The sequence below is a fragment of the Astatotilapia calliptera genome, chromosome 10 (genome assembly GCF_964374335.1).
Source record: "Astatotilapia calliptera chromosome 10, fAstCal68.1, whole genome shotgun sequence".
NCBI lineage: Eukaryota > Metazoa > Chordata > Actinopteri > Cichliformes > Cichlidae > Astatotilapia > Astatotilapia calliptera.
This window is the reverse complement of record NC_137431.1, coordinates 19,871,827-19,898,256: the sequence shown is the minus strand read 5'-3', so window position 1 is coordinate 19,898,256 and position 26,430 is coordinate 19,871,827. Positions and strand designations below refer to the sequence as shown.

Below are 26,430 nucleotides of genomic sequence, written 5' to 3'. Positions count from 1 at the left end.
ACCGCCTACTGGTGATGGCCAGAGGGGCCGATGGTGTGATATGGCAGCCTCGCCTTTGTCAGTCTGTCCCAGGGCATGCAATCCATTATTATTTAAACCAACTGTTAACTGTATATTTCTGTACATTTGCGTATTATGATTCATATTGCCACATTCATTGAACTTGTTTATAGGTAATTTCATTGTTTGATCACATTAAAATCACCTTTGTGCTCAGACTAGAACCTCTGTCTGAGGGGCTTTTGACCTTCATTACAGTTAAACACACTGTTAAAAAAACATCTTAAAAAAACTGTAATATTCCGGCAGCTGGGGCGCCAAAATACTACCGTAAAATAACAGGAAATAACTTTCTCATAAAAATACAGTTATTTTCAGTAATGAAAATAGAGTTTGTTGCGCTAATTTTACATGGGATTCTGCCTTTTCCAAGTGCTTTTAGACAGTCATCCCATACATGGTCCACCCGTTAAAGGGGGACAGAGGGCCAAAGAGGGAAAAGAAGCATAAAGAATTGACACCTAGTGGGTAAAAAGGGTATGTGTAATATCTGGAGATATGTGCTGCACTTTCATTCCCAATAACATGATCCCAGATGGTTCTGTAACTAGAGCCCTGGGAAGATTCAGGACATCATTTAAGAAAATTAATAAATAGAATAGAATAAATGCATGAATATTTGGAATTGATGATTCATTGGAGGAGTGGATGGCATCTGTCCTTGGGCAATGGAAGGGGTGTATTATGTCCATTAGGGTTTCCTTATCTGTTTTTACAGCTTAGTTGGGTAATTTGTGGTGCTGTGCCTTCTATCTGAGGATGCTTGTTAAGGTTGATTAAGGTTATTCTTCAATAGAAGGAAGGCTAATCAATGCCGTAGCAAACAACCCGGAGCCGTATGACACCAGCTGCTTTCTGGACCGAGACAGGAATATAAAGGACCGAGCTTGGAGGAAGATATGTAAAGAGATCGGGCAACCTGGTAAGTTCATTCATTTCTCTTAAGTTTTCTCTAAAGTTTTCACTGACCCGGGGAAGCCGCACAAAAGCTAGCAAGCCACCGCTATTTTCCCACTGATGTACAAATACCGTTCTGCTTTTAGGCATGTTGTCATTTAAGAATATATTTTATTGTTTATTAATAAACAGCACACAGTGGTCCCGCTGTTCATCCGTCACTGCCTCTTTTTTTTTATTTTCTTTTTCTTTTTTTTGCACCGTACAGCATTGCATTCTGCAGCCTGATTGACAAATCTGCTCCGTGTCGTGTCTCCTGCGCTTGCCAAATTTATCATGTTTGGTTTTGATAACCATCACGTCCAATAGAAAAAACAGCACAAAAACACCCATAACTATGAGCCTCATTCGGAAATAGACACCTGCACCGCGAGGGAAAAAGGCGCACGAAAGTGGTGGGCAGATGAAGACAAACGGCGGCATAATAATACTTTTACGTTTTGCAATCTACAAAGGTTTGCACTTTGAGAATCAATTGTGGGAACTGTGACCAATGTTCATGTGTGTGTGTGGAAAAAAGTGTATAAAGTGCGTGGCCAGGGGCTAGTTATTCGGAGAACCCCTGCTGCAATAAATGAGGGACCACTGTCTACTCTATGATTATTATATTCAACCTGTTAACATTTAATACTGTATTGATAGAACCAACTGATGAAGCAGAGCATCCACAGTTGCTTCTCCTGGCTGCCCAGTCCCTGAGCTCCTGCTGCTGCACCCACAGGTATGTACAGCAAACACTGATACCTTTTTAGTCGGTGGGATTGCCTGTGATCACCTTTACTAAATATCTACAACCAATCTGATCATATCCTGTTTTTGGTTTGTTTGTTTTTTTCAATGTTGAAATTAAAATCCAGTAGCAGCCTTCTCATTTCTTTGTGTTTTGTGCTGTTTTACAGGCCCACAGGGGAGGACGGCTCCGAGGCAGATGAGGGACGGGTCCCAGGACGGTCCATCGGTGGTGGAGCTGGCCACCCTGGTGTCCCTGAAGAGTCCACACCAGTCTCCAATGGAGCATTTGTAAAAGGTTAACATATGTGTTAAGTTGAAATGTGTGGCTGGTAAATCTGGATTACACTAATAGTTAAAAAATTAAGAGATAAAAAGACTTGTGGGGATGTTGGTTCAGTTTGTGTCTTCATACAGGGAAGTGGAGGGAACACCCCAGTTGTATTTTGGTCTTTGTTATGTCGTTCAGTGTTAAATCAGTATTTTCTAATTACACTTTACATCTTCCATGGCATTACTTAAAAAATACCACTAGGTGGCGCATAGCGGCCAGGAGGAGCGTAAACCCCCCTGGGAGGCAAATCTGCAGAATAAATCCTGCAGTTGAAACGTAAACAAGTTCATGATCTGTGCCTCTTTATTTCAATACACAGGTGGGTTACTAGTCCTCAAAATGACTAATAGGTAACACAGTAGAAGCAATAAGACTGTTGTGAACTCGTGAATGAAAGTATACCGTTATAAGTTAAGTACTGTTTAAGTATTGTGTTTTGAATGAGATCGTGATGTGAACGTGATCGTGCTAGGCTAATGGACTGGCTAGCGGGGGAAGTGAGCCTCAAGTACCGTAGCGATGCTAAGGCACGTTCTCAGTTGTGTGTTCTCTATATGTCTTGTTGAAGTAAGACAGGATGCAAAGGCTGTAATTAATGCTTGCATAGCTGCTCATGTGCTGTATACGAATGGTTATACTGTGAGTTACAGTACATTGTATTTCTTGATGCAGTGATATGTATGTGTAACCGGAACAAAGGCTGAGGCAACCTGGTCACTGCGAGCCAATGTTATCTATATTTATGATGGTTAATGTATACTCGGCAAGGTTATTCCTGTACTTTTGACAATGCGCTGACAGCTGTTATGCCACACGTTACAAAGAATTGCTGGGTCTTATGAGAGGCGATTAATGATTTGTTCCCCTGTTGATGAGCTGAATAAATCCTGCAGTTGAAACGTAAACAAGTTCATGATCTGTGCCTCTTTATTTCAATACACAGCTGCAGGATCTAGGATCGCACCCCTCCCAGGCACCTGTCACACCAGGGGGGCAACAATCGTGGGGGCTCGTCCAGGATTAGTGCCTCCTCTTGACGGCAGCTAATCATAAAGTAATAAACTAAGACCAACGTGCTACGTCTGCTCCATCTGTGGTACCAGAATGGCGGCTGTGCAGGAGCTGCGACGAGGAATACAGAGTGGCTGCAGATGAGGACTGTGAGCTGGGTGCAGAAACAGACTCTGTGGTAACACCTTCAGTAGTTAGTGTGAACGCAGATAGAACCTGCATGGTAACCAGTCAAGTAACTGATGTTATAAAACTGGCAGATGTTGCAGCGCTCCTGCCTCGTAGAGAATTCAAGCTCCACAGTGGACAGATTTCTGACTCAGATTCAGATGTTAGTTATAGCTCTCTGTGTAGACAGATTGATGAAGGGCTAGCTGAGAATTTTACAGAAGCAGAGATAATCCGAACTGTCCTAAAGATTATTAAACCAGGTACATTTAAGGATATGCTAATGACCAAACCTGGATTAACGGTGGCTGAGCTCAAACGGTTCCTCAGAGCACACCTGAGAGACAAGAGCAGTGCAGAGCTATTTCAGGAGCTTAGCAATGCTAAACAACAGGACAGAGAAAGTCCACATCAGTACATGTACCGGCTAATGGGGCTAAAACAGCGTGTGATGTTTGCTTCTCAGCAGAGTAGCTCAGAGTTCCAATATACCAGTCAACTGATTCAAGGAGTATTTCTTCACTCATTGTATCAGGGAATGAGTGAGAAATACGCTCATGTCCGAAGAGACCTAAGGCCTCTCATTTCTAACATGAGTTGTGCTGATGACTTTATTCTAGAGATAATGACCAAGTCAGTTAGTGAAGAAGTTGAGAGACAGACTCGCCTAGGTCAGACACAGAAAGCAAAAGCAGTCACAGTTAGTGCCATGCAGCAGGGTGAAAGACAACCCGCAGCTCAGCCTCCAGCCGAGGTCCAAGCCACCGTCCTGCAAACCCAAGCTGAAGTTCAGGCACAACGAGCAGCCCTGCATGAACTAACAGCACAGGTGTCTGTTTTGGCCAAGGCTATTGAGAAGGCTCTCACTTCAGAGGGAAGTCCCTCTGGGTCCACACAGGTCAGCTCACTTAATACTGCCCAACCATCCAAGTCCTCTGTGAAAGGAAAATGCAGGCCCTGTATAACCCAAGGGATTGCCAGTTGTAACCACTGTTTCCGGTGTGGCCAGGAGGGACACCGGGCGGTGGGCTGTCTGTCCAAGAACAAATCGGGAAACATCAGAGGGTCACTGGGGAGGGACCACCAGTGATCAGACAAGAGCCAGGGTCCCAAACCATTGTAACAAACCATGAGAGCAGGACTCCAACTGATAATCAGCCACTCCTAAGGAAGAGAGCGGGGAAAGGAAACCGTGTAGCTCGACTGATAGGCAAAAGGTGTATGCTTACCTGTCACCTTAATGGGGTACCAACTGAGGTGCTACTGGACAGTGGTGCTCAGGTCACGATAATGGCAAAGTCGTGGCTAGAGAAGCACCTACCAGACACAAAAGTCAGGTCGCTTGAAGAGTTTTTGCCAAATGATCCACTCAGAATAACAGCAGCTAATGGGACGGATGTCCCCTTTGAGGGTTGGGCTGAGGTACTTGTGGAAATCAGAAGTGAAAAACATGGCCAGATAGCCATACACGTACCCATGCTAGTGAGTCAGAGCTGTGTGAACGGTTTGTTACTAGGTTTCAATGTGATAGAGGAGCTCATCCTTGAAAGTCTGGAAAGATCAGGGAGTGTCATGTTAACACTAGGAAGGCCCAGGCTTCTACCTTTCTACCTTTAAAACCCGGAGAGCAGCCAAATGGCTGGTAGGCTTTTAGCTAAGCTTTAGCTTCAGGCAAGTGGAAGCTAAATTGGCTAGTCATTCATATGTAAATTGGGTTGTTACCTGGGAATTCTGGAGGGAGGGGAGTGGGGGTGTGTGGATGAGGGGGTGGGGGAGCTGCTAAAAGCGGTGAGCTTCCTTTTGTTTCATCTTGATGCATTCTCAATCATCCAGGGAAACAAATCTCCAAAAGTCACCAACTTGGAGTGTTTCAGTTTGCCATCTTAGGGAGAAATCAACACACATGGGTGTATGTCCTTTGTTGCTGAGATTTATTGATAAAAACAGTACAAAAAATCAACCATTTGTACACATTTTTACAAATAATTATAAAAAGTGAGTGAGTACATTTCAACATTTTCAGCAATCACTCACAATCCTGGCACTGCCATGGTATCTGTAGTCTGCATTTACCTTGGCTTGGCTTCCTGATCAATTGTCCACTACCAAAAGGAAGCCAAGCCCTGTGATCACACCTTGTTTTGTTGTAAAGGGTGGCAGGGCTTGGCTTCCTTTTGGTAGTGGAGCATTGATCAGTCGTCCATTGTGGCATCAATGTGATCACACCTTGTTTTGTTGTAAAGGGTGGCAGGGCTTGGCTTCCTTTTGGTAGTGGAGCATTGATCAGTCGTCCATTGTGGCATCAATGTGATCACACCTTGTTTTGTTGTAAAGGGTGGCAGGGCTTGGCTTCCTTTTGGTAGTGGAGCATTGATCAGTCGTCCATTGTGGCATCAATGTGATCACACCTTGTTTTGTTGTAAAGGGTGGCAGGGCTTGGCTTCCTTTTGGTAGTGGAGCATTGATCAGTCGTCCATTGTGGCATCAATGTGATCACACCTACAAAGTTACAAAGTTTTCAAAGAAGAACTCAAGCCACTTCTTCTATCTTGCTTCAACTGGACTCTGAATCAGGGAATAGCTCCACCATCATGGGGAGAAGCTATTATAACAATCTTACCCAAAGAAGGAAAAAACAAAGAATACTGCAAGTATTGTAGAGGATATCTCAGAGATGGAAAAAATAACACTCAACATTAGACTGATGGGAGGTAAATACGACAGACTATGGAGGAAGTGGAAAACATTCAGAAGTGACACAAATGAAATAACATAATAGGTTTTCTTTTTTTTTCTGCAATGTGATAAATGGAGAAAGATATGTAAACTCCAGACTCTGTTTGTTTATATGTATGTCTGTTTGTTATTTTCTTTACTGTATGTCCACAATGATAAAATAACCTAATAAAAATCAAAGTAAAAAAAAAAAAAAAAAAGGTAGTGGAGCATTGATCAGTCGTCCATTGTGGCATCAATGTGATCACACCTTGTTTTGTTGTAAAGGGTGGCAGGGCTTGGCTTCCTTTTGGTAGTGGAGCATTGATCAGTCGTCCATTGTGGCATCAATGTGATCACACCTACAAAGTTACAAAGTTTTCAAAGAAGAACTCAAGCCACTTCTTCTATCTTGCTTCAACTGGACTCTGAATCAGGGAATAGCTCCACCATCATGGGGAGAAGCTATTATAACAATCTTACCCAAAGAAGGAAAAAACAAAGAATACTGCAAGAATTATAGACCCATTTGTATGTCTGTTTGTTATTTTCTTTACTGTATGTCCACAATGATAAAATAACCTAATAAAAATCAAAGTAAAAAAAAAAAAAAAAAGGTAGTGGAGCATTGATCAGTCGTCCATTGTGGCATCAATGTGATCACACCTTGTTTTGTTGTAAAGGGTGGCAGGGCTTGGCTTCCTTTTGGTAGTGGAGCATTGATCAGTCGTCCATTGTGGCATCAATGTGATCACACCTTGTTTTGTTGTAAAGGGTGGCAGGGCTTGGCTTCCTTTTGGTAGTGGAGCATTGATCAGTCGTCCATTGTGGCATCAATGTGATCACACCTTGTTTTGTTGTAAAGGGTGGCAGGGCTTGGCTTCCTTTTGGTAGTGGAGCATTGATCAGTCGTCCATTGTGGCATCAATGTGATCACACCTACAAAGTTACAAAGTTTTCAAAGAAGAACTCAAGCCACTTCTTCTATCTTGCTTCAACTGGACTCTGAATCAGGGAATAGCTCCACCATCATGGGGAGAAGCTATTATAACAATCTTACCCAAAGAAGGAAAAAACAAAGAATACTGCAAGAATTATAGACCCATTTGTATGTCTGTTTGTTATTTTCTTTACTGTATGTCCACAATGATAAAATAACCTAATAAAAATCAAAGTAAAAAAAAAAAAAAAAAGGTAGTGGAGCATTGATCAGTCGTCCATTGTGGCATCAATGTGATCACACCTTGTTTTGTTGTAAAGGGTGGCAGGGCTTGGCTTCCTTTTGGTAGTGGAGCATTGATCAGTCGTCCATTGTGGCATCAATGTGATCACACCTTGTTTTGTTGTAAAGGGTGGCAGGGCTTGGCTTCCTTTTGGTAGTGGAGCATTGATCAGTCGTCCATTGTGGCATCAATGTGATCACACCTTGTTTTGTTGTAAAGGGTGGCAGGGCTTGGCTTCCTTTTGGTAGTGGAGCATTGATCAGTCGTCCATTGTGGCATCAATGTGATCACACCTTGTTTTGTTGTAAAGGGTGGCAGGGCTTGGCTTCCTTTTGGTAGTGGAGCATTGATCAGGAAGCCAAGCCCTATATATATGATACAATCTCACTACACTTAGCCTAATCCTTCATTGCCCTGAAGAATTCTGTGGTGTACGGACCTCCTCTCCAAGGAAAGAAAATGCAGAGAAGACTCACCACTCAGCAGGCCTTGGAAATGATCCTGAGGGAAGTCGACCCTTGTGACTCGGATGGAGAAGACCTACAAGTTCAGCCGGATTCGGACTCAGAGCTGTCTGATCAGTCTTCCGGTTAGTTGCATTTCATGTTATTTCCTATTTCATTTCAAATAAGTAAGTGGATGTAGTTTGTAAGTAAGATATTTCAGACATTATTCTGATACAGAGGAGGAGATACTGGACCTTCCCATTGCTCACAATTTGAATTTGTTCACACTGCAGATGAGGAGACTGCTTCTGCACCTAAAAAGAGAGCTTGTTTGGGGACTGAGACAGCGAAAGATGGCACAGTGTGGCGTGAAGAACAGGTGGGGACCTGTCTCCCTTTCACCCCAATAGAAGCGTACGCTGCAGATGGAGAGCCAACGGCTAAGGCCAGGAGAAATATCACGAGTCGCCTTCGGAGCTTCCTGTGTTTCATCACTCTTGACATGCTTCGTAGCATTCAAGAATGGACTGTTCAACATGCACAGCAAACGGAGCATGTTCATTGGTTCATGGACCTCCCTGAACTAATGGCATTTATTGCAATTGTCATCTTGCGGGGGGTTACCAGGGTTCCATCTCTAAATGACTGCTGGTCAGCAAACCTGGGAAACCCACAGATAATTGGAACTATGGCACGAAACCGCTTCAAAGAAATCATGCAACACCTACGCTTTGATGACAAGTCCACCCGCAGTGATCGAGCAAAGACTGATAAGTTCGCTGCAATTTCCAGTTTGTGGGGATCATTTGTCACCAACTGCATCACGTGCTACAACCCTGGTCTACATATCACCGTTGATGAACAGCTTTTCCCATCAAAGACTCGGTGCAGTTTCCTGCAGTATATTGCAAGTAAGCCGGACAAGTTTGGGATCAAGTTTTGGGTGGCTTGCGACCTAAAATCCAAGTACATTTGCAATGTCTTCCCATATCTTGGCAAGGACCCCAGTCGTCCCACTGGGGAGAGACTTTCTGAAAATGTAGTAATGAGGCTGATGGAACCATTCCTAGACAAGGGCAGAAATGTTACCACGGACAATTTTTTCACATCGCTTTCACTTGCGCAAAAACTTCTTAGACGGAAAACCACCATCCTCGGCACAGTCAACAAGATTCGCAGGGAAATTCCTCAATCCACTAGACAGACAGATCGCAATGAATTCACCACTCAGGTATGTTGCAGGTCTTTTCTGGTTCTATGTTTATGTGTTTCATTGTGTGTAAAAGTGCTATGGAAATAACAATTTATCTTATTTCTTAGGTGTTTTCAACCTCTGCTGCCACGCTGACGGCGTATGCGGCCAAACGGAAGAAGACAGTCTATATTCTTAGCAGCATGCACGGCGTGGTTCAGACTGATAACACTACCAAAAGGAAGCCAAACACTGTCACCCTTTACAACAAAACAAAGTGTGGCGTGGATGTGATGGACCAGATGGTTCGGGAGTACACTGTCCGCAGAGGAACACGGCGCTGGCCAGTTGCCGTGTTTTATAACATGATTGACATGGCAGCACTGAATGCACATGTGCTGTATCAAGCATGCTCCGGGACGAAGGAAAGACGGGTGGACTTCCTGGTGGAGCTTGCAAGGGAGTTAGCTCACTCTCATGTAGCTGCGAAGAAGGCAAGAAAAGAACAGTTGCCTTTGACACAACCCTCCACACCGAGCCCTGGAAAAAGAGCCATGTGTCAGGTCAAACACAATTGCAAGAACAATCATGCCACTGTGCGATGTGTTCACTGCAACAGATACACATGTGGTAAATGCAGACTACAGATACCATGGCAGTGCCAGGATTGTGAGTGATTGCTGAAAATGTTGAAATGTACTCACTCACTTTTTATAATTATTTGTAAAAATGTGTACAAATGGTTGATTTTTTGTACTGTTTTTATCAATAAATCTCAGCAACAAAGGACATACACCCATGTGTGTTGATTTCTCCCTAAGATGGCAAACTGAAACACTCCAAGTTGGTGACTTTTGGAGATTTGTTTCCCTGGATGATTGAGAATGCATCAAGATGAAACAAAAGGAAGCTCACCGCTTTTAGCAGCTCCCCCACCCCCTCATCCACACACCCCCACTCCCCTCCCTCCAGAATTCCCAGGTAACAACCCAATTTACATATGAATGACTAGCCAATTTAGCTTCCACTTGCCTGAAGCTAAAGCTTAGCTAAAAGCCTACCAGCCATTTGGCTGCTCTCCGGGTTTTAAAGGTAGAAAAGCCAAATGGCTGGGCTCTGGGCCTTCCTAGTGTTAAGTGATTTGCTAGCAGAGGCATTAAAACTCCATCGAGATACTGCTGAAACAATTGTTTCTGTTGTCAGCGAAACCCCAACGGGCCAACAAACTAGGAATGAGATGATCAGATTAGGAAAGAGAGGTCTCACAGTTCCTAGTGGCCAAATATGTCAAGTGAAATGCCATATCAGGGGTTGGCCTGAGGAGGGGACAATGTTATTTGAACCAGCATTAAAAAGAGATGTCCCAGATGGACTGGATTTATTTCCTGCTTTAGTTAATGTGTCTCCTGGTGCATCTAAGACTGTAAAAATCCCAGTCTGCAATTCAACCAAACATGATATCTTCTTGCCACCAAGGATGGCCTTGGGCTGCATAGAAGGAATCATAGACAGCAGGCCGATTGATTTTGGTCCCCCTTATCAGCAGTCAGGGCAGTCAAGTACTGATACACATATACGTACCACGCAGGGTAGCCAAGCCAGTCACAACAGTATCCCAGAGACTTATACATCAAAAAAATGGCATCCTCCTGTTAACTTGGAGCATCTTGATCAGCAGCAGCAGGAAGTTGTGCGTCAGATGCTCTTTGAGGAATCTGATGTGTTTGCTAAAGGGGAGGGAGACATAGGTTGCATACCCAACTTGCAGCTGAAGATTAATGTAACCGACAACAATCCAGTCCAAAAGTGCTATAACTCTATCCCTAAGCCTTTGTACCAGGAGGTTAAAGACTATGTAAAGAATCTCCTAGACAGAGGTTGGATCCGCAAATCTGTGTCCTCTTACTCCTCTCCAGTTGTCTGTGCCCGTAAGAAGGACCAGAGTTTGCGGCTATGTGTGGACTTTAGGGGACTGAACAAAAAAACAGTCGCAGATCGTCATCCCTTGCCGCGCATACAGGACTTACTTGACAACCTGGGTGGTAACACATGGTTCTCGATATTAGATCAAGGAAGCGCATATCACCAAGGGTTTGTAAGCGAGGAATCCAGACACCTTACAGCTTTCAGCACACCGTGGGGGCTTTATGAATGGATTCGAATCCCATTTGGTTTGACAAATGCACCTGCAGCATTCCAAAGGTGTATGGAGGGAGTGCTGGACGGAATTAGAGATGAGTGCTGTGCTCCATATCTTGATGATGTGTTGTGTTATTCTACATCCTTTGAGGCACATGTCAACCACCTCAGACAAGTTCTGGGCCGCATGAGAGAACACGGAATCAAACTGAGACCTGCGAAGTGTGAGTTGTTCAAAAGAGAGGTTCGTTATCTTGGACGTTTAGTATCAGCAGATGGAGTTAAGATTGATCCAAAGGACTTGGAGGCCGTCATGGCTCTGAAAGATAAAGTGCCTCACACTGTTGGAGATGTTAAGTCCTTGCTGGGATTCCTGGGGTACTATCGCTCCTTCATTCAAGACTTTTCCCGGTTGGCCAAGCCGCTGTTTGAACTTCTCCAGAAACCTAGCAATCCTGACAAAGGTAAAAACAACAATCAACATGAGACAAATGGAAACAAAAGCAGAGCTAAGAAGGAAGAAAAAGGACAGCTGCCATCAAAAACACCCATCAGATGGGCAGCAGAGCACCAGGCTGTTTTGGCTAAACTTGTGGATGTGCTGACGACTCCACCCACCCTAGCATACCCAAACTTCAACCTTCCATTCATTCTACACACAGACGCATCAGGTGACGGATTAGGTGCAGTGCTGTACCAGAGTCAGGAAAACAAGTTACGTGTCATCGGATATGGCTCAAGAACACTGACATCGGCTGAGAGAAACTATCACCTTCACTCTGGTAAGCTCGAGTTCTTAGCACTCAAGTGGGCCATCTGTGATAAGTTTCGAGACTACTTGTATTATGCCCCGACATTCACAGTCTACACTGATAACAACCCCTTAACATACATTCTGAGCACTGCCAGACTAAACGCCGTTGGACATAGGTGGGTTGGTGAGCTAGCTGACTTCCACTTTGACATCAAATACAGACCAGGGAAGCTGAATATAGATGCAGACACCCTGTCAAGGTACCCAGTAAAACTCCAAGACAGAATGGCAGATCACACAGAGACTATGTCATCAGAGGTTGTGTCCACAGCATGGCAAAGAAGCAAAGCAAGGCAGGGAGATGAGGTGCCCGGGGCAGCAGCCTTACAGGTGAATAGGGGAAATGCAGACACTGTGCCACCTGAGAGTATTTCCAATATTACATCTGCAGATATTCAGGCAGCACAGCAGGATGATACAGCCATAAAGGAGGTGCTTTCGCTAAAGCTCAGAAACTGGACTCCTAATGAAAGGGATAAGAGAAAAATGAGCAAACAAACGAAAAGACTGCTTTACGAATGGAAGAAGCTAGTGGTGGAGGAAGCAATACTGTATCGACTGAATCGTCAGCATCAACAACTTGTGCTTCCTGAAAAGCTAAAGCCCCTGGTGCTGAAAGCACTTCACAATGACATGGGTCATGTTGGCGCCGATAAAGTAACACACCTTGCCCGGGAACGGTTTTACTGGCCCAACATGCAGGATGACATAGAGGACTATGTAAACAAAAGGTGTGTCTGTATTAAACAGAAACGTCCTAATCTTCCCCAAAGAGCTCCGATGGAACATATAACCACCAGCAGTCCTCTCGAGTTGCTTTGTATTGACTACCTACACCTAGAGCAAAGTCAGGGCTATGAGTACATTCTTGTTCTTGTCGACCACTTTACACGCTTTGCCCAGGCGTATCCAACAAGGAATAAATCTGGGAAAACCGCAGCTGACAAAATATTCCATGACTTTATCCCTCGCTTTGGATACCCAGAGAAACTCCACCACGATCAGGGGAGGGAGTTTGAGAATACCTTGTTCAGCAGGTTAGAACGGCTGGCTGGTATTGGTCATTCACGAACAACGCCATATCACCCGCAAAGCAATCCAGTAGAGAGACTTAACCGGACCCTCCTTCAAATGTTGCGTACTCTGGAGGAGGAGAAAAAGATTCAGTGGAAAGACCATCTGGCTCATGTTATACATGCCTATAATTGTACAAGGCATGAGGCCACTGGGTTCTCCCCATTTTTTCTTCTATATGGCCGATCTCCACGTTTGCCTGTGGACTTGTTGTTTCCGCCCAAAAGAAATCCTGAAACATCGGATCGACAGTCATATGCACAGAAATGGGAAAAGAAGATGCGTTTTGCATATGAAATGGCAGCAAAAAACAGTGAGAAATCCTCTGCTAAGGGCAAGAGACAATAGGACCGTGCAGTGAGAGGTGTTGTTCTCTGTCCAGGCGACCGAGTGCTCGTGAGAAACCTGTCAGAACGTGGTGGACCCGGCAAGCTGCGGGCTTACTGGGAGCAGGTAGTGCACCGTGTGGTGGAAAGAGTCGACAATGGACCGGTTTACCGAGTACAGCCTGAAAAGGGTCCCAAAACAGTGCGAGTACTCCACAGGAACCTACTGCTTCCAGTAAATGAACTGCCCCTGGAGGAAACTCCTCTTTCACAACCTGAAGAGAGACCGTACAAGGTAACAAAACAGAAAACGGCAGTTGTTGACACACATGACCAAAACACAGACAGTTCTGATGAAGAATACTCTTACCAAAAGATTCCATGTTACAGGCTGCGATTTAGAGAGAAAGAACAACCACCGACAGTACACCATCCTCAGGTTGAGCAAAGACTAAGAGCCACAGCTCATGAATTCCACCCTTCCGTCGTGGAGGAAACTAACATCCCAGAACTGGGCGATAATGTACCACAGAGACACTACAGAGCTTTGGAGGACGCCGCCCTGGAAGACGAACATCACACTGAGCCAGACCTGTGTACCAAGCCACCAGTTAACCCAACAGTTGATGGGAATAAACCACCGGAAGAAATAGAGATTTCGAGGAGAACGCAGCGGACTGCCAGGCCGAGAGAGATGTTCACCTATAACACCCTGGGACAACCATCATACCAGCAATGGAATGCAGGGGTGAACTCTCTCCTGCCCACATACCCTCTGCAGGGTATTCCCAGTACTCTTCCACTCCCATACTTCACATACCCACATCCATACCTGGACACCTGTTACCTTCAACCACAGTAACTAGAAACATACATCCCTTAACATGACAAAAGTCAGGAGACCTATATAAAAAAAAAAGGGGAGAGTGTAAAAGGTTAACATATGTGTTAAGTTGAAATGTGTGGCTGGTAAATCTGGATTACACTAATAGTTAAAAAATTAAGAGATAAAAAGACTTGTGGGGATGTTGGTTCAGTTTGTGTCTTCATACAGGGAAGTGGAGGGAACACCCCAGTTGTATTTTGGTCTTTGTTATGTCGTTCAGTGTTAAATCAGTATTTTCTAATTACACTTTACATCTTCCATGGCATTACTTAAAAAATACCACTAGGTGGCGCATAGCGGCCAGGAGGAGCGTAAACCCCCCTGGGAGGCAAATCTGCAGAATAAATCCTGCAGTTGAAACGTAAACAAGTTCATGATCTGTGCCTCTTTATTTCAATACACAGGTGGGTTACTAGTCCTCAAAATGACTAATAGGTAACACAGTAGAAGCAATAAGACTGTTGTGAACTCGTGAATGAAAGTATACCGTTATAAGTTAAGTACTGTTTAAGTATTGTGTTTTGAATGAGATCGTGATGTGAACGTGATCGTGCTAGGCTAATGGACTGGCTAGCGGGGGAAGTGAGCCTCAAGTACCGTAGCGATGCTAAGGCACGTTCTCAGTTGTGTGTTCTCTATATGTCTTGTTGAAGTAAGACAGGATGCAAAGGCTGTAATTAATGCTTGCATAGCTGCTCATGTGCTGTATACGAATGGTTATACTGTGAGTTACAGTACATTGTATTTCTTGATGCAGTGATATGTATGTGTAACCGGAACAAAGGCTGAGGCAACCTGGTCACTGCGAGCCAATGTTATCTATATTTATGATGGTTAATGTATACTCGGCAAGGTTATTCCTGTACTTTTGACAATGCGCTGACAGCTGTTATGCCACACGTTACAAAGAATTGCTGGGTCTTATGAGAGGCGATTAATGATTTGTTCCCCTGTTGATGAGCTGAATAAATCCTGCAGTTGAAACGTAAACAAGTTCATGATCTGTGCCTCTTTATTTCAATACACAGCTGCAGGATCTAGGATCGCACCCCTCCCAGGCACCTGTCACACCAGGGGGGCAACACATTTCCTCCTCAGCCTTGTTCCTGCTCTGGAGAGCAGCTGGTCCTTTTTATTCCTGTCTCTCTGTAAATACTTATATTTTATATATTTATGTTTAATGTTTTTCTGTTTGAGAATTCTAATATTATTTCAAATAAATTTTTATAATGACTAATGTCTCAGTTCTACTACACAGCAAATGTTGGCACACGACTTGACACATGTAGAATTTATTTCATATTATACTAAAGACAAAATATACTAATACAGTGGGATGCAAAAGTTTGGGCAACCTTGTTAATAGACATTTTCTTGTATAAATCGTTGGTTGTTACAATAAAAAATGTCAGTTAAATACATCATACAGGAGACACACATAGTGATATTTGAGAAGTGAAAAGAAGTTTACTGGATTTACAGAAAGTGTGCAATAATTGTTTAAACAAAATCAAGCAGGTGCATAAATTTGGGCACCACACAAAAGAAATGAAATAAATATTTAGTGTATATCAATGTGTGTGTCTCCTATATGATATATGGGGTGCCTTTGTCTGGATGTGCTTCCCATCCAGAGCTCCACAGCACAGAGGAAAGTTCCAGCGCTCCTGGAATCCCTCTGTGATGGACCGCCAGTCTCCAGGTGAAGGGACAGCCATGAAGTCGTCCACTAGACAGTCCCAGATGGCCGTCGCTGCCTGGGGGGTGATCTGACACACCGACTCTGTAACTGAACGCTTGGTCCTGAAGGAGTCCGCGGTGACAAGGAACCTGGACAAAATTGTTCAAAATCAGTATTATGTGTACTGCAGTTACAAAATACATTATTCAAATTCCAAAATACTTTTGTGATGTCAGATTTAAATCAAAAAAACTTAAATCTTACATAAAACATTTTGTAATTATAAGGATAATTACAAAATGTATATTAGATAATATCTAAAACAGTTGTGTTTTGTTTTAACGTTAACATATCATAATTTGATTGGTAGCAACTTTCACAACTACAGTGTGCCAATCACTCATAATTCCTAAACATGTCAATCAGGTAGGAATGAAGTGAGATATTAATAGAAATAAAGAGTTGTATGTTGACATGTAGCCCTTTCCTTGCTTAAATCATTAATATTTTTGAAAACTTAATCTGTGATAAGACAGCTTATCAAGATAGAACCATGTAACTAGAGATGAACCAAACTGTTCAGTTTTATCTAACTCTGTTTTAATAAAGGCTGGTGACCCCTGTTATAGAGTCTGACAGCTGCAGGGATTATATACAAATATTCAACTATCCCAGAATCAAACCAGGTCTAAATAAAAAGGAGTGAGTATCACTACAAAGGTTAACTCAGTGGTCCTAATGCTACAGTTTGATATCAGCAAACACCAAGCGCATACATTGATGTGACACCACAGCCATGCTATCATCGCAAACACTGATAACAGCATAAATCGAATTAAATCGGGGCTTGATGAGACCTTCTGAGTATCACTAGAAATATTATAAACAGTCCTCTCTGTACCACAGTTTGCTTTCAGTAAACACCGACAGCATTCACTGTTAGCATAGCACATCCATGTTAGCAGTGTATAAATGGATGGTTTAGCATATGTTAGCACAGGTATCAATAAAGGACTACCGTATTAAATACTTTTACTAACCTCAGGCAGATGGACAGGCGCTCTGCAGGTGGGATTGAGCGCCTGTAATTGGTGTCTAGGCGGGCGATTCTGGGACCTGATTGGTTGTCGCGGCGCGATTTGATGCTGGAGTTCAGATTTTTCCAACTCAAGCGGGGACGCGAAAGGCGTGTATACACAAAATGCAACACATAAACTCACGCGCGTGGTTTTTTTCGCGAGTCAAACGCCTGAAACGCGCTACACTCACGCGCGTTTCAGGCGTTTTCGCGACGCAAATCTGTTTCCGAATTTTCGCGGGAGCCGCAATCGCGGGTCAGCACGCCTTTCCATTGACTTTACATGTAAGCCTGACGCTCTGCCTGCCTCTATCGCGTTCGGTGTGAACACACCGTAAGGTTGGGGATCTGAAGACAACATGATGATGCTTAATGACTTTTAGTAATGCCGATCTACTCTGATCAGATCAAAGGAGGGACTGTTGGGAATAAATAATTTTCAGTGCCTCAATTATGCTATTCTTTTTTATTAAGTGTTATAAAGTTATATAGTGTAGTATTAAGTGGACACAGCCCTGAAAATAAAGGGGAGTAGAAAGCTGCAGACTCTCGCTCATACTTGCCTGGGAAATTAAAGATAAGAGGAAACCATTTTCTGTGGAAAGTTACTGGAATTGTTTAGTCTAGAATGAGAGAGCTTCTGTAATAAAACTGTTAGGGGCACACCACCATTTTGAGATCCGCAGCAGCGTGTCTTGCAGGACGCATCTCCCTTCTAGAAGTAATAAATGGTCTGCTGAACAGTGTTTTGTTGTTTTGTCTTCTATCGGATGTGTCGTGGTCTGGGTGGTTTTCCACAGCATCAGCTCCTCCCCACTGGGTGGAGTCTTTGTTGTTCCTCACCTGATGGCAATCGGACCAGCAGTATTTATGACCGGCGCACTCAACTGGTCTTCGCCAGATTATCTGCCAACTTTAGTCAGTTCTCGGCCTCACGTCCGTTCCTTGGTGACTAATCGTGTGTATTAACCGTATCTCTGTTTTTTTCGTCAGCCTCTGAAAACCACCTACCAAGCTCTCCTGGATACCAGTTTGCTGCCACCGGTAATCCCTCTCCGTTTTGGAGCTGCCATTTTCTCCTGCCTGCCTCCCTGCCTTGCATGCAGCACCCACCTGGACCTCTCCTGCCTCCCCCCTCCACGCAACCCCCACCTGCAAGCTTGTAAGACAGCTCAGTGTACTATTTTTTAGATTCACTCGCAACCCTCTGTGGGATTCCCCTGACTGCTCTGTCCTCTGTTTCAGTGCCCGGGCCCGCCACAGTTTTCCCTGCCCAGTACCTGCACCCAGTTATCCCTGCCATCTAGTTTTCACCACAGTATTTTTCTCTCGCCTCAGACATCTAGTTTATGTTCATTGATTCTAGTCTGCACTTTCTGTTAGCCTCTGAGCATTGTAAAAATAAAGTCTCTTTTCGTTACACCTCACCCCTGGCCTCCGGTTTTGAATCTGCGCTTGAGTCCATCCCATGTCCACGGGCCACTGCGCCTGACAGTATGCCTCTGAGAAATCAAAAGAACTCGATGAAGTGTTGATATTTACAGTGGCTAATGCACTTTTCTGTACTTTAAGTCCTGTACACCTGTGGTAGTAAGGTTTTGACTTATTTCTTCACTTTTATGGGGTAGCTAATTTCAGTGTGTTGACTCATGAATTCCTTTTGTGTGCGCTGCTACAGTCCTCCACTCATAACAGTGCTCTGTGTTACGACCCCCTCTGCTAGCGGACATGGAGGAGTAACATACATAAGCCCTCACACGGGAAACTAAGTGAAATAAAGGTTTTATTGCAAAATTCAAACAGAAAACTGACAGGGCTGCATTCAGCAGACCACTGTGCAGCACTTACGTGGAGTTACATAAAGTACCAATGGATAATTACCAAGGTAATAAGTAATTTGGGCTAGTATCAGAAGACTGAGAACGACTCTTAGAGCTCTGGTACACGAATGACAGAGAAACCAGACAAACACAGTTGTGTGGCTTTAAAAGTACTTTAGTGATGTTAAGCCTTGTAAAAGAAATTTGTAAACAACACAGTATCACAACAGGTTTTAACAGAATGTCAAGTATAAAAAATTTCCCCCAAAGTAGCAAAAAAATAGAATTAAATAAAATTGTGCACAAGTAAAGTAATTAGTCTTTTTTAAGTCCAAATGGTACCAGTGGGGCCCATAGAATTCGTCTGACAAGGAGTGTGTGTGTGATTGTCTGTCCTACCGTACTACTTGTACAGTAGAGGATTGTAGTCCATCAATGTGCAAATGAGTGTGCGTGTATATGTATATCGCCTCCTAGGATCTTGGGTTGGCTCGCCATCCAGTGAACACTGGAACACTCTGGGTTCTGGAATCGCTGACCTGGTCTTTGGATTTGTCCCACATAAAAACCTGACCTATAAACAATGGCCAAATATATGTCACGTGCCCTTTAAGGATAACTCTCACAAATTAAACTAAAGTAGTGTCACAGTGCAGTAACCACTATTCAGATCAGCTATCGTCAATTCAATCATCATCAGTTCAGTCATGTTGTACAACATTAAAATATCAAGTTTCAAAGGTCAAAGTATCAATATCCAAAATTTCACAGTATCAAGGTTCAAGTATTTGTAACCTGCAGTAGCACTAAAGATTATCTACAAGGTTTTAAACATTCAGGAATTATAGTCACCATATAATTCACTTTCATTGTAAACATTAATTACATCCATCAAAATAAACTCACTGTACATATATATCTAATCACAAATAAATACGTATATTACCCCTTTTAAGAAATGGAATAATATGCAAATGCTTATCAGAAATTGAACAAAGTGCAAATAATCAATTTCAATAACACGTAAACACAAGGACTCAGTCCACAAATAGGAGTATTAAAATAGACGTGCTTAATCCCGCTTGTACCATAGGCCTACTAGTACAAGTGGAAATACACTAAAAATTACCTCCAAGTGTTTAATACTGAGTATTGTAAAACAACTGATTGACATCAAAATTTAAACAGGAAGCAGGATAAAGTCTGATTACAATTATCTCTCATAAGGTTATTTTTAGCTGCTTTAACCATTTACAGCTTTTCACATGTTAATGACTTAGTTAATGATCTAACTAGCATAACAACAGTGCGTTTCAGAGACAACGAACAACTGTACCCACACTCCGCACATCACGTGTCTGATTAGCCACATTTAGCTTACCGCCGTCGAGTGGATGCTCAGCATTTACGTGGAGCCACAGCTCAGTAAACCCTCCGGTTTCGCTCTGCCCTTGACAACAACAAGTGCAAATACATAATTTGTGAAAAAAATCAGTTTAGATGGTATTTCTTTTAACTCGTTAGAGGTTAATTTCTCCAGCTTACCGATAACAAAAGTTTTAGTCCGTCTGCTCTGTTCGGCTGTAGAAGCAAGAGACTGAAAACTTGGGAGCTGGTACTAAGGAGGGACAAGAGCTGCCTAGAGCTTCACCGATTGGCTGACATGTGAGGAGTGGAGTAAAACAATAGGCTCTCATCAGAGCTCATCAACCCTCTGAGAAAACTTAACCCTTGTTTGACCAGAGCATATCATATATAATCTGCATCCCTTCTATGTTTAAATAATTATTTTGATCTCATTTCACTTTCATTAACCGGGACAGTAAGAACAGAACAATGAACATTAAATGTTTTAATTTTTCTTCTCTTTCTGTTTGAGATGATTTTAGGAACTGGGTTACACCCTCCCCTCTTGAATTCATGCAAGTCCCTTTGCATGTCTACTGTGAACTGCATCATCTAAGAACAGTAATTCAGCTTTAGCATTTAAAGAGTGAAATGAAAGCTGTGGTTAAACCTGTGGTTAAACCCTGAAATAATGATTTGACCACAGTGACAAGGGGATTTCCCAATTCAGCATAGTCTAGCCTTTTTGGTGGCTGGCGACTTCTTTCTGATCTTCGGACAGGAATTCCTTTGCTTGTTTGTTCATCTCTCTCTTTGTTTACTGTTTCCCTGTCAAATATCAAGTCCTCTCCTTCCTCATCGCTCCCTAACATGTCTGGGAGAAGTAGGATTTGTTCATCCCTCATGTCAGGGCGATCCATAGAAGGTAAGTCTCTTTCCTTTTCAGGTTCGTCACGTCCAGGTAAGTCTCTTTCCGGTTCAGAGTCGTCATTTCCAGGTAAGTCTCTTTCATACGAGGCTTCTCCATAACTCGGGTTCTGATTGTCATAAGGTTGGTTATGGTCAGCATGACTGGCTGGAACAACATCGGAGATGGTGTCTGCACAAGCTGGAGTATTACCAGCCAACTTGTCTTGATCTGCAGTCACATCATCTTGACTAAGACTTGATTTATGGGTCAGCAGAAGATCTCGCTTGACAATGTACGCCGAGTCATTTGGCACTGATCTATCTGCAAACCAGTGGACTGAAACAATATCATCCTCGTCCGAGGGGTGATCTGCTCTTTCATTGTCTTTGTGAGTGGTCTGTCGCGTTCTGGGCCTTTTCTTTGGTTCTGGTTGTTCAGGTTTCACTTCCTTGGCTGCAGAGAGGAACCCACAAGGGAGTAAGAGGTCTCTGTGTAGGGTGCGTATGGGGCCATCCCCGCCCTCTGGTTTAACAGTGTAAACGGGGAGGTCTCCAGCTCGTTTCACCACCACATAGACGGTCTGCTCCCATTTATCGGCGAGTTTGTGTTTTCCTCGAATGCGTATGTTTCTGACCAGCACTCGGTCCCCGATTTCCAAGGTAGATGTGGTCACATGTTTGTCAAATCTAGTTTTGTTCCTTTCGGCTACCTTTGCAGCACTCCGTGTAGCTATTCTATAGCTCTCCTCAAGATGAGATTTGAGGTCCTTAACATATTGGGAGTGTGACTTGTTTTGTTGTTCTCTCACAGGTAAACCGAAAGCCAAATCGACAGGCAACCGTGGCTGACGCCCAAACATCAGCTCATATGGTGTGAATCCAGTTACCTCGTTCTTGGTACAGTTGTACGCATGAACTAAAGGCTTTACAAAATCCTTCCAATGTAACTTGTCTTTGTTCTCCAGAGTTCCAAGCATACTTAAGAGTGTTCGGTTAAAACGCTCCACTGGGTTGCCTCTGGGGTGGTACGGCGTAGTCCGAATCTTCTGTATGCCTGCTACTTCACACAGCCCCTTGATCAACTGAGACTCAAAATCAGGCCCTTGATCGCTGTGTAATTTTTCATGAATGCCATAGTGTACTATGAAATGGTCCCACAGACACTTTGCGACAGTCCGAGCTTTTTGGTTCGATGTTGGGATAGCGACTGCATATTTAGTAAAATGATCTGTGATGACAAGAACATCTTTCACGTTACTGCTGTCTGGTTCAATGGATAGGAAATCCATGCAGACTAACTCGAGGGGTCTTGTCGTCATGATATTCACCAAAGGTGCAGCCTTCTCAGGTAACGTTTTCCTGCGTACGCACCTGTGGCAGGTCTTTATCTTTTTCTCCACATCTGAGGACATTCTTAGCCAGTAGAACCTGGCTCTGACCAGATCGAGTGTGCGCTCTATTCCCATATGACCCATATTGTCATGTAGGCTTGTCAACACAGACTCTCGCAGGTCTTCAGGTAAGACCAACTGGTAATGTTTATTACCGCCTTCTCTTCGTGTTCTGTAGAGAATGTCATTGCACAGCTCGAACCTGTTCAACTCTCTCAGCAACAGGACTACGTCTGGAATTTCTTTCCTCAATGTGGGAGGGGGTTTCTCCCCACTCTCCATCTGGGTAATAACATGTCTGATGCACCGATCAGATCTCTGGCTGTCTCTGAGATCTGCCGGTGAGAGGTGGGGAATGATGTGTAAGCCTCCCAATGTTTCTTCCTGCTCAAAGCTGTCAGGTACAGCATCTCCAGAAATGGCAAGACTTTCGACAAGGGTTATACCTGCATCATCACCCAAAGCTTCAGAGGTGGTTGAATGATAAACAAACTGTCTCTCACAGATAGCATGAACAATGTCCTGATCGACTGAGTCAATATTGTCTGGATCTGACAGATGTTGTTTTGCGAACTGGCATATCCGGTCTCTCTCTTTTTGAGATGTAAGGTCATCAGGTAGCCTGCCATGAGGACGACGCGAGAGTCCATCGGCATCTCCATTTTGTTTTCCAGAACGATACTGGAGTCTGAAATTGAAGGTAGAGAGGGCCGCCAACCACCTGTAACTGGTTGCATCGAGTTTTGCTGAGGTGAGGATGTAGGTCAGAAGGTTTGAGTCTGTGACAACGGTGAACTGATTGCCATAGAGGTAGTCACTCAGCTTCTCTGTTACAGCCCACTTTAAAGCCAAAAACTCGAGCTTATGTGCTGGATAGTGGGACTCACTACTTGACAAACCTCTACTCGCGTAGGCGATAACCCGGAGCTGTCCCTCCTGCTCCTGGTATAAAGCTGCTCCAAGGCCCGTAGTGCTCGCATCCGTATGAAGGATGTAAGGCAGGTTTGGGTCAGCAAAGGCCAGGACTGGAGGCGACGTTAGCTTGTCAATGATAGCCTCAAATGCTTTCTGGCATGCAGGGGTCCACCGTCCATAAAACGGCTCCTTTGGATCGTGATACTGATTACTCCTCCCTTTTGATTTGCAATGCTTCCTCAGTGGTGGATAACCGGACGTTAGATCGTTCAGTGGTTTCACAATACTTGAGTAGCCTTTAACAAACCGTCTGTAATATCCACAGAACCCAAGGAAGGATCTCAGCTCCTTAAGGTTCTGAGGGACTGGCCAAGTTTTAAGTGTGGCTGTCTTTTCTGGGTCGGTTTCTACTCCGTGTTGAGAAACAACATGCCCCAAGTACCGAACTGAGGACTGGAAGAATTTGCACTTCTCGGGAGACAGCTTTAACCCATACTCCTTTAAGCGTTCCAGGACTTTCATGAGTCTGGCTTCATGCTCCTCAAGGGTTTTCGAGAAAACTATGAGATCATCCAGGAAAACAACAACTTCCTTCAGATTTATGTCCCCCATGCATCTCTCCATAAGCCTCTGAAAAGTACTTGGCGCATTTGTCACTCCCTGTGGCATACGGTTGAACTCCCAGAAACCTAGGGGACAGACAAAGGCAGTCTTGGGCTTATCACTCTCTGTAACTTCGATCTGATAATAGCCGGACTTAAGATCGAGTGTACTGAACCACTTGGAACCTGAGAGTGCGGTGAAGGTGTCATCCAGTCTTGGGAGGGCGTATGCATCTTTCACTGTTTGTAAGTTTAACTTACGGTAGTCAACACACAGACGTACCTGACCGTTCTTCTTCCTGACCACAACAATTGGCGAGGAGAATGGGGACTCGCTCTCGCGGATTACTCCAGTTGCGAGAAGCTCTTGCAGATGCTTTCAAACAGCCTCTATGTCGTGCGGGTGAATCGGTCGGGCTCTGTGTTTGAATGGTGTCTCATCTGATAGCTTAATGTGGTGTTTGACCTTGTCCGTCCTTCCAAAATCCAGATCAGTCTGGGCGAAGACCTCTGGCATACTGCTCAGCTTTTGAGTAATGCGGTCTTTCCAGTCAGAAGGGATGGGAGAGTCGGCAAAGTCAAATGTCACACTAGAGGTCCTGGATGGTTCACACTCTGATGGCTCACTCACAATTTGTTTGTGAGATAGGACAGTCTGTATTGCACTGAGTTCTGCAATCACACTCTTTGCTGGGATGGTAATGTCATGCTCTGACTCATTGGAAACTACTACAGGTAGCTTGCACAACTGGTTACTTGGCAAGTCAAGGAGACAGGTTTGCACCAAAAGCCCCCCAGGCAGGGAAGATACTGAAGGATATTCCAACAGGGCAGATCTCTCAGTGTAAAATCCCTTGATTGATACTGTCCCCTCAAGAACGACTGTTTTCCCAGCTGGGACGTTCACTTCATCGTTGCCACGCATCCTCACTAATCCAACGTCTTCATCTGAACCTTGCTTTTGCCGCAACTCCAGTACTTTGAGTACGGTTCTGTACCCATGAGGAATGGGATGATAGCCCTCTGGGTTTGCCTCTCTGTACATTTCATACACTACATCAAGAGTGTTTGTTCCTATCAATACACAAGACTTCGTTAATGTCCCGGTGTCTGGGACTACTAGAGCTAGCGTTTTGACTTCTAGTTCAGCACCAAGAAAGTCTTTAGGAAAGGTGATTCCAATCTCAACATAACCCAGGTAAGGTACAAGCTGCCCATTGGCCCCTTCAACCTCCAGAAGGTCATGTAGTGGCTCTATCTGTTGCTCAGACAAATACTGGTCATAGTAAGACTTAGTGACAGTGGTCACTTGAGAACCTGTGTCAAGGAGACAACTGCACACCTTACCTTTGATCGTGACTTGACCTGTACTCTTTGTGCCTATGAGCCTCTTAGGTAGTCTGAAAGGTTGTTCTCCAACATGGGATTGCCTCAAAGTGGCCTGTGCTCTTGGTTTAGCTTGACTTCCAGATTTAGCGGGACGATGTTGACCTGCTTCAGTCCCAGTTTGCCCCACAACTGAGACTGCGTCTAAAAATCCTGGTCAGCAGACGAAGTGTTTTGCATCTCCCAAATGCGACGCTTCTCTCTCAATTGCTTCCTCTTATCAGCGACAAGAGTGGGGTCTGGGTCATTACTGCAACTTGCTGAGATGTGGCCATCCTGACCACACTTGAAGCAGTACCATGGTTTTGGCTGGGTACTCCGCCGCAAGTTGGAAGGCTTCGCACTTGTGACCTTGACGCTAGGTGTTGCCATAGCCATCTCACGTAAATCACACTCAGCCTTGTCCTTAGGCTTCGAGCTTTTCTTCTGTTTCTTTGCCATCAAATTAGTAAGCTGACTCTGTAGGGATGCAACTTGCTTCCTCAGATCTGTCAACGGGTCAGAATCAGATTGAGTCACTGCCTGTAGCTCACTACAGGTGCAAGTCTTTTGACAGTGTGCCACAACCCGCTGCCGGATTGAGCCAAGGTGTTTCTTCATCCGTGTAGCTTTAGCTGCCAGTCTATCTTCTTCTGTTCGGAGCATTAATAGAAGTTCTGAGAATGTTGGAGGTTGGCTTTTCTTGTTTTCAAGATTAAGATCCGAGAGCAAGGTGTGGTCCCAACATCCACGACAAAACTGCTTGAGAATGTGTTTATCGGCATCCCCAGCAGAAACTCCTCCCCTCTTCAGAGTAAGGTTCAATGCGCCCTGAAGACGGCAGAGGTACGCAGAAGCCTTTTCACCAGGATCCTGAAGGGTGTTCATGAATTGGGCGAAAAGCTCCTCTCCATCTTCCACTGTTCCAAAAGCTGCATCCAACAACTGAAGGTAAGTTTCAGGTGCAGCTTCTGGGCTCAGTCTGTTGACAATGTCAGCTGCAGGGGACAACAAGCTCTCAAAGATCTTCCTAGATTTTTGAAGTTCAGACATGGCAGGGTCTTTCCTGAGAAGTTCGACATGTGAACGCCATGTGTCATAATCTGTCTCACCGCTGGGTCTGGGGATCCTGCCAGAGAATGACCGGAGTCTCATTGGAGAATATGAATGTGCAATCAAGTCATCTTTCTTCACGATGTGTTCCACAATGACTTTCTGAATTTCAGGTGGGGTGGCTGTAGCTCAGGT

At 44.1% G+C, this 26,430-nt stretch overlaps 2 long non-coding RNA genes across 2 annotated transcripts; both read left to right on the top strand.

The window, feature by feature from the left end:
* Positions 1–488: 488 nt before the first annotated feature.
* Positions 489–2,988, top strand: LOC145431417 (uncharacterized). The gene is made up of 2 exons (XR_013911723.1): positions 489–1,738; positions 1,917–2,988. It is a non-coding gene; the product is annotated as an uncharacterized LOC145431417 (long non-coding RNA).
* A 14,865-nt stretch (positions 2,989–17,853) lies between these two features.
* LOC145431416 (uncharacterized) lies at positions 17,854–18,260 on the top strand. The gene is made up of 2 exons (XR_013911722.1): positions 17,854–17,995; positions 18,079–18,260. It is a non-coding gene; the product is annotated as an uncharacterized LOC145431416 (long non-coding RNA).
* Positions 18,261–26,430: the final 8,170 nt, after the last annotated feature.